Source organism: Bidens hawaiensis, unplaced genomic scaffold (genome assembly GCF_021521415.1).
Source record: "Bidens hawaiensis isolate Kalapana, Puna unplaced genomic scaffold, B.hawaiensis_p1.1 tig00042372_1, whole genome shotgun sequence".
Lineage (NCBI taxonomy): Eukaryota > Viridiplantae > Streptophyta > Magnoliopsida > Asterales > Asteraceae > Bidens > Bidens hawaiensis.
This window is the reverse complement of record NW_027497503.1, coordinates 86123-95528: the sequence shown is the minus strand read 5'-3', so window position 1 is coordinate 95528 and position 9406 is coordinate 86123.

The window sequence follows — 9406 nt, the reverse complement described above, 5'->3', positions numbered from 1 at the left end:
ATCAATTGGTGTTTGAATTGATTGAATTATAGACGAATTGGATTGAATTCATGTTGGTTAAGGTATTGTCGAGGTTTGGATTGGACGAATTGAGATTTGGATTGAATTTGTGTGTTTTGGTTTTGGTTTAAGTCCGAAAATAGGGATGTGTTTTTGATCAAATTGGTTTGGTTATTGGTGTTAATCGGTTATGAGGTTTTATGTATTGGATTCGGATTTGGTTTACGAGTATTTTGGTAGTTTATTTGTGCAATTTGGTTGAGAAACGAAGTAGTATTACAGATTTGGTATTGTTGGATTTCTGGGTTTAATCTTCATAATTTCTGGAAATGAGTTTGAAGATTTGAAGATGAATGTGATTCGTTATCTTCTTCATGGTGATTCGCTATATGTTTCACTGTGATTCGTTATCAACAATGCTAATTCGTTATCTTATTCGTTAGCCAATTCGTGTGAGTTATTGATTCGTGTTATCTAGTTCGTTAACTAGATTAACCGATTCGTGTGACACGTGTTCTTCTTGGGATTTGTGTCATAACAACCTTTGCCACGTGGCATAAGGTGTCAGAGTTTGTTACAAACGGTTGTAACAACCTGATTCGTTATAGTATAATTCGCTATAGTGTTGATTCGTTATCAACTGTAGCTGATTCGTTATCTTAATTCGCTAAGCACTTCTGAGTGATTCGCTAAACTAATCCTGTGTAATTCGTTTGATCAATTCGTTAAGTTGACGTGGTCAATTCGTTTGATCAATTCGTTAAGTTGACTTGGTCAATTCGTTTGATCAATTCGTTAAGTTGACTTGGTCAATTAGTTTGATCAATTCGTTAAGTTGACTTGTGATTCGTTAAACCTTCATCACATTCGTTATCTGTTTCGCCATTTGGGTGATTCGTTAACCTTATTTGTGATTCGTTAAGTTGACTCGTTAAGTTGACTTTTGATTCGTTAAAACACTCATCTCATTCGTTAAGATACTTCGTTACTGATCAGTCTTAATTTTATTAAGGATTGATTCACTACAACTGTTCACAGTTCGCTACAACTGTTCACAGTTCGCTATAGCTTTTCACTAATTCGTTAAGATATTTCATTATTTGATTCGATTTTCAAAGATGGCTGGTATGTATGCATTAGCGTCTCAAAACATGTTGATCCAACAGATGTTGCAACTTGATACCGAGATAGGTTCACATTCTAAATGTCTAAGATTGATGAAGTTCAGTGACTTTGCCAAGTGGGAACCTCGGTTTCGTGCACATTTGGGATCTGTTCATCCTGACTGCTCATATTGTCTTGATGAAGTTTATGTTGCACCAATGATTGGTGATGATACTATTGGGTATACTCCTAAAGCCGTTTCTCAATACTCACAATAAGAGAAGAAAGCTTTAGAAATCGAGATAAAAGCATATTCTACTTTGACTATGGCATTACCAGAAAATATCTTTCATCAAGTTGGTAGTATCAAGAGATGTGCGTCTTTATTTTAACATCTGCGTATGAGAAGCATGAGAAACACTGCTGAAAGTAAGAAAGTGATGCTCAAGTTTCAGTTTTGAAACTTTAATTTATTGAAAGGAGAAACAGTTGAAGAGATGACTACAAGATTTAGTCATTTAATTGCTGAAATGGACAAGATGAAAATGGAAATTTCTGAAAGAGATAAAATTGACACTATTAAAAGTGTTCTTCCAAGTTCCTACTCAACATTTCTAATGGTTTTGAAAGAGAATGATTATTTTCTGAATGAAGACTTGACGGCACTTGAATTCCTGCAAAAGATCGAAGCTAGACAATATGATCTTAAGTGTCAAAAATTCTCCAAAGAAAATCAAGATCCAGCTTTCTATGGTGGAAGTATGCCTCTTAGTTCAACAATATCTCCAATCACTGCTTTTCTTACTCATGCGGCAAGTGAAAAAGAATCAACGATGTTTAATGATCCAAAAGTTTGTTTTTACTCTGCTGGTAATTCGGGTGGTTCTGGAAGTTCGACAAGTACCAATCCATTTGCTACACCATCTAGTGTTAATATGAAGGAAGCTGAGCAAAACTTTGCTTTTCTGACGGCTTTTATGTCTTCATATGAAAACCTAGTGAGTAGTAAAATTGCCACAAGTGATTTAACAGATGAGGACTATGATCAGATAGATCCAGATGATCTAGAAATCATGGATTTGAAATGGAACATGGCGATGATCGTTTGTAAAGTTAAAAGATTCATGCAGAGAACTGGAAAAGATCTTCCAGCTTTAAACAAGAAGTTGGGTTTTGACAAATTAAAAGTAAAGTGTTATAATTGTCAAGAATTTGGGCATTTCGCGAAGGAATGTGACAAGCCAAGGAAAGAATACACTGGACCTCGTGGTCAAAGTCAAAATGCTTCTTCACCACGAGGAAGTGATGCTGAAAAGAAACCATCTTCTTCTACAACACAAGCAATGTTAGCAGATGGTAATGATTGGTCACAACGGCTACTATGCAATGATGTTCAAGCAAATTTGGCTATGTTTGGGTTACATGAAGATTGTCAAGATGCTACTGGTAGTGAGATGTCTTCCGATAATGATACTGGATCTGATTCTGACGACTCTTGCGACAATCCTTCTGAATCAATGTTTGCTTGCATGGCCAAGATCAATGAGGTTAGTAATTCTATTTCTACTACTTCATGTGTTAAAGTATTATGTGTTGACTGTGAATCTAACAAATCTAAGTTAGAAGTTTTGAAAAATCAAAATGATAATCTTATAAGAGAAATTGCTTCTCTTAAAGATACTTATCGACAATCTCTTGAATCTCAAAGAAGATCTCGAGAAAAGATTGAAGCATTGTCGACAAGTAACCACGATCTCAAAGCCGAGTTATTTGTGAAAATGACCATTAATGATCAAAAGTTTCAGGAAATCTTGAAACATCGTCCTAAGATAACTGAGCTTGAGAATGAGGTTCTTGAGTTGAAAAACAAATTGGGGAAATTTAGAAATTCATCGTTTCTGTTGAATGAAATAATTGAAGTATCTGGGAAACAAAAAGATTCCAAGAAAGGTATTGGTTTTGTTGAAATTCCACCACCTTTTCATAATGATTATAAAATTAATCCTTTTGCAAAAAAAAAAGAAGAAGATTTGGTTCAAAAGGAATCTGTGATTTCTGAAAAACCTAAAATGGTTAAACCTGAAATTGTCAAACCCCAAGTTGTTTCTCCGAAATCTCATGTGGAAAGTAAAAAGGTCTTTGTTGAAAATGTTGATAATGTAATTATTGAAGATGTGTTTGAACCTGAGATAATACACAAGAATAAGAACATTCCTAGTTCTAATCATATTCTTTGCGAACCTCAAGAGTTTGAGGAAGCTGTGTATGGTTCATTCAAGTCTCAAATGAACAAGGAAGAAACTGTGAAAACTAAACCAGTGCGGACAAAGAAGTCAGTTAAACCAAAGATTTCTGACGAGGACTTAATGCGTTTCATTAATCCTCCAAGTTCTAAGTCTTCTTCAGCTAGAGTTTTTAAGTTAAAGGGAATGGATACGATGTTCACTGAAAATGATATTCCAATAAGTATTATCAAACCTGAACTTATTGAGAGTGTTTTTGTCAATGAAACCTCAAAAATTCAAGAAGTTGAACGTGTGTATGCTCAAACAAAAACTTCAGTTCAATCGGATCCATTGACTAAGGCAAAACAATTTTTAAAACAAGCTAAAAAGATTAATTTTGTGAAGTCAACTGGAACAGATACACTGAAAAGTTTTTCGAACTGTTCTAATTTAGATTTTTATTTAAAGAAGAAATCTGACTTATCTGATCAGTTTGCTAAGAGCATGACTAAAAATGTGAGTCATCATCAATCATCGACATCATTTATTCCAATGACTTCTAAACATCATCATGTAGACATGCGAAGTTGTTTTCTTTGTGGTCAACAAGGTCATGTTGTGAGGAATTGTAGTCAACAGAATTATCAGAATCTTCATCCTTTTATCAAGGACAAATCAAAACCAATTCCAGTGGTCAAGGAGATTCTGAAACGACCTGTGTCGTATGCTGATGATACTCATATTTTGTTCTCTGATGTGAATCCTCGGAAGGTTCTTCATATCAATGAGACACACGGTCAAGTGAAACCAAAATTCTTTCCAACTGAACCTATATGTCAAAACAAGAATTCAAACATTGGCAGCTTACTTAAGACGAAAGTCTAGGAAGCCGGTAACTTATTCACAAGTGGCTGAACCACAATTGAAATCTGTTAAAGTTAACGATCAAAGAGAAAACCAAAAGGTGCCCAAGACTGAGGCCTGGGCTGCCTTTTTGAACTAATCACTTTTGTTTTTGTGTAGGGTTCATCCAAGACCATTTCTGGTGAAAACTGGATCATGGATAGTGGATGTTCTCGTCATATCACTTGGAATCTCAACCTTTTAACCAACGTAAGAAATATTCAAGGAAGTTCTGTAGCGTTTGCTAGGAATTCTGGGGGCATGATCACACACGAGGGTGAAGTTTCAAATGGTCACATTACGTTTGAGAAAGTAAATTATTGCGACAAGGTTGATCATAATTTATTGAGTGTATCGCAGATTTGTGATAAAAAGTACACTACGATATTTACTGACAAAGAGTATCTTATCTTGAAACCGGGTTACGTTATTCCCGAGGACATGGTTGTCATGCGATCACCACGATCAAATGATATTTATGTCTTAAATATGAGTTCTAAGGTATCAACATCGATCGAAACATGTTTTGTCTCGAAAGCAACTGAGAAAGACTCGATTCTATGGCATCGTAGAATGAGTCACATACATGTCAGAAAGATGAATTATTTAATGGCAAATGACTTAGTTGAGGGTGTCTCGTTAAAGAATTTTAAGTTATCTGATCACTGCGTTGCATGCAAAAAGGGCAAGCAGAAGAAGATGACACATCCCTCTAAGTTATTGAATTCCATTGATACTCCTCTTGAACAACTTCATATGGATTTGTTTGGTCCAGTGAATCGTGCGAGTATTTCTGGAGACTGGTATTGTCTTGTAGTGACAGATAATTATTCAAGATATTCATGGGTGTTATTTATAAGTTCAAAAGATCCAACACCGGTTTTGGTACAAAATCTTATTACTAAGATTGAATCTCTGTACAAACAAAAGGTGAGGAGAATCCGAAGTGATAATGGTACTGAATTCAAAAACACTATATTGGATTTCTTTTGTATTCAAAAGGGAATTCACCAAGAATATAGTGCACCTTATGTACCTCAACAAAATGGTGTTGCTGAGCGGAAAAATAGAACTCTGATTGAAGCTGCACGCACAATGCTAGCTGATTCAAAGCTTCCTGTCCAATTTTGGAATGAAGCAGTGAATACAGCTTGTTATACGCTTAATCGAGTTCTAACAGTGAAACGTCTCAAGAAGACAAGCTATGAGATCTTAAATAATAGAAGACCTAATTTAAATTACCTGGAACCATTTGGGTGTCCGTGTACAATGTTGAAGAAGGATTCGGGTAAATTTGAAGAAAAAGCTATCGAAGGGTATTTCTTGGGATATGCATCTCCAAAGAAAAGGGTTTTTAATTTCACATCTGGTTGTGTTGAAGAATGGTACCACATGGACTGTCAAAAGTACACAACTCCTCCTCAAGGGAAAGGTCCATACTGGATGTTTGACTACGATAGTTTATTTAATTCTTTTACGCCTTCGACTGAACACATCGATGAAGATTTGGTTCGAACATACTTTGAAGATCATTTGGCAATTCCAAGATTTTCAAGTTCTAATGAAGTTGAAGATCAACCAGATGCTCCAACTGAAGAATCTCCAGTTGTTTCTCTAGTTACTATTGATAATGTTTCTACTTCTTTTGATGATGATCAAGCTGAAGTTCAAGTTATTGATCTTGACAGTGATAATGCTTCATCTCCCGAGTTGGGTGAACATTACACTAACTTATTTGATAATGTTATTGTTCCTGAGAATCCTACTCTTCGGATTCATGGATATCATCCACAGGAAAATATCATTGGAGAACTTGATGTGGGCATTCGTACACGTCATCAAGTTGCTTCGTCAAGTAACAATAACACATTATGTGCTTACACTAATTTACATTCTTCGGGAATCGTGAATGTTGCTAAATTCAATTGCTTTCTATCTCAAGTTGAGCCAACTACAGCTCGTAAGGCACTTGAAGATTCTTCTTGGGTATAAGCTATGCAAGAGAAATTACAGCAATTCGCACGATTGGGTGTTTGGGATTTAATAGACAAACCTGCTAGAGTTAAGAAAGCCATTCCGACTAAGTGGGTATTTAAGTGTAAGAAAGACGATCGAGGGGTGATTGTCAGAAACAAAGCACGTCTAGTGGTGCAAGGGTTTTATCAGCAAGAGGGTATTGATTATACAGAGGTATATGCTCCAGTTGCAAGATTAGAGTCGATTCGAATCTTCCTGGCTTATGCAGCTCATAAGAATATCAAGGTCTATCAAATGGATGTTAAAAGTGCTTTTCTCAATGGTGAATTACACGAGGAAGTGTTTGTTCAACAACCACCTGGTTTTGAAGATCCTGATTATCCAGACCGTGTTTACCGATTAAACAAGGCCCTGTATGGTCTACATCAAGCCCCGAGAGCTTGGTATGGAACGCTTGCCGACCATCTGACTGATAATGGTTTCAAACGAGGAACTGTTGACTGCACTTTATTTCATAAAACTGTTGGTGATGATCTTCTTCTAGTTCAGATTTATGTTGACGATATTATTTTTGGGTCTACAAACGACACATTGTGTAAGGAGTTCGAGAAGTCCATGCAAACAAAGTTCGAGATGAGCTCGATGGGAGAGATGAATTTCTTTTTAGGGTTGCAGGTTCACCAGTCTGCTCATGGAATTTTTATTCACCAGACCAAATATGTGAACGACGTCTTGAGCCGATTCAAGATTTCTGCCGGAAAAATCCCTTCTACTCCTCTTCCAGTAGGACACAATTTATCACCGGATGAATTGGAGGATTCCGTTGATCCTACCCTATTTCGTGCCATGATCGGTTATTTAATGTATTTAACGGCTTCTCGCCCTGATATTATGTTTGTTGTTTGTCTTTGTGCTAGGTACCAAGCTAGTCCCCGCGTGACTCACCTGGCAGCGGTCAAGCGTATTTTGCAATATCTACGGGGAAATCCAGACATCGGGTTGTGGTACCCCAAAGATAATACTTTCGATCTTACCGCCTACTCAGACTCAGACTATGGAGGATGCAAGATCAATTTCAAATCAACGACTGCAGGATGTCAATTTTTAGGAAACCGGCTTGTTTCCTGGCAGTGTAAGAAGCAGACAACGTTCTCCACTTCAACCGCCGAAGCTGAGTATGTTGCAGCCTCGAGTTGCTGTTCTTAGGTTTTGTAGATGCAACAACATCTTCGCGATTACGGTTTGAAGTTTCTTACTACTCCCATCTTGATTGATAATTCTTCTGCTATTAGTATCACCAAGAATCCCGTACAACATTCTAAAACAAAACATATCGAAATTCGATATCATTTTATACGGGATTGCTATGAAAAGAAATTAATCGATCTTGAGAAAGTACATACTGATTTTCAGAAAGCCGATCTGTTTACTAAAGCTTTTGACAAAATGCGTTTTAAATTTTGCTTGATTTAAACGGATTAAAGACCCTCCCTGATATCCTTAAACAAGGATGACTATCTTTATTCTCTGTCATTTCTTTCTTTTAAAATTTATTTTGGTTTTAGGGGGTGAAAATCTAGAAAAATACAAAAAGAGTGATACAAAAAGAGTATGTTTTCATTTGTATAAATAAAAAAAAACATTAAAATTTTCAAAATTCAAAAATATTATGATTTCTGTTCTTTAATGTTTTTCCTTTAAATATTTAGAAAAACCAAAAACATTTTAAAATTTTGAAAAACCAAAAAGAATGTGATTTATGTTTTGTACAGAAAAATCCGAAAATCCAAAAGGATTGTGAAGTTTATTTTGTTTATAAGAAAATTGAAAAAGACAAAAATATTGTGTTTTTAAAGTTTGTACAGAGAAAAACCAAAAAGATTTTTGCAGACGTTTTTAGATTATTTTCTCGCTGAAAATTACGTCGGTTATTTAAGTTTATGAAGCATGCTTGCATGTCTTGGTCCTATAATTCACTCGTGAATTGATGGTTAGCCATTTATTTATTAACTTAAGCTAACTGGGGCAATTAAATTTATCTTTTCTTTATTTTATGCTCCTCAAAATTTTGAGTTTTTGAAGTAAAAAGAGAATATGATAGTACATTGATTATCTTGACCCCAGATTCAGCAAAAAGTAAGCTTAAAAGACTGTGTGCTTAATTGCATTGGTGCATTGGTAGGTCTTAAAACAACCCAGTAGAGTAAAGTATGTGATATAAACATAAAGATACGCCAAATTGAAAGGGGTGTTAGTCTCTAGCAAAAGTCTTGGTGAGGATGGCAGAAATGTAATAACCAGTCATACTCAAGCCTTATTTTTGTTGATCACCCAAAAAAAAAATAAAGCAAATAACAAGCGTTAAGATTCGGGACACTGTGAGTCTTTATGCGGCTTAACCATCTGGGTATTCATAAGCATGAATATTTCACTCGCTTTCTAGAGCAAACCCAAAGTCATTAAACTTGATCACCGCTGTACTTCGTACAATTTAAATTACTGACTTGATCAAAATCCGCTGTTAGTCATACAATTGTTCCTCCCTTGCGTGCGTCTTAATACCATTAAGAAACGGACCCCAGGGGATACAGTGTATGTAAACCGACAGATGGACTCGTGCATACTCACTCACAGTAAAGGAAACTTGATGCATTGCTCAAAATTTCTACAATTGGTATCAAAATTTTGATCAACAATATAATGGTTTAAGTCAAGTTGGGGTGATTTGGCAAAAATCAAATAAGCTTGAACCGAGATTAGAGACTGATAGTTTCTGATATTCTGTGCTTTAATTGAACAATTTTAATCATATCACAAAAATACTTGAATGTGTGTTATTAGATTTATGTGGACAACAATACCAATGACTGACTTATCGCCAGTCATAATATCGCTGAAATATAAAACTGTGATGGAAGGGTAATTTGGTCAATATGATTCTCTGCTCAAACTCAACAAAAATACAAAAATATGTACTGCTTTTGATAAAATCATTGAAAAACACAAAAAGATGGTCTATTTTAAAGGATTGGATATTCTTCTGTAAATACATTCTTTAATTCTTTAAACTTTTACAAAATACCAAAAATGTTTTCGTCTTCTTTATACAAAATACTTAAATAAAGTTTTAAGTTATGTTTCAGAAATCTGAAACATTTTTCTTTAACGTGTCTGGTTGTCGGGATAAAAGGATTTCT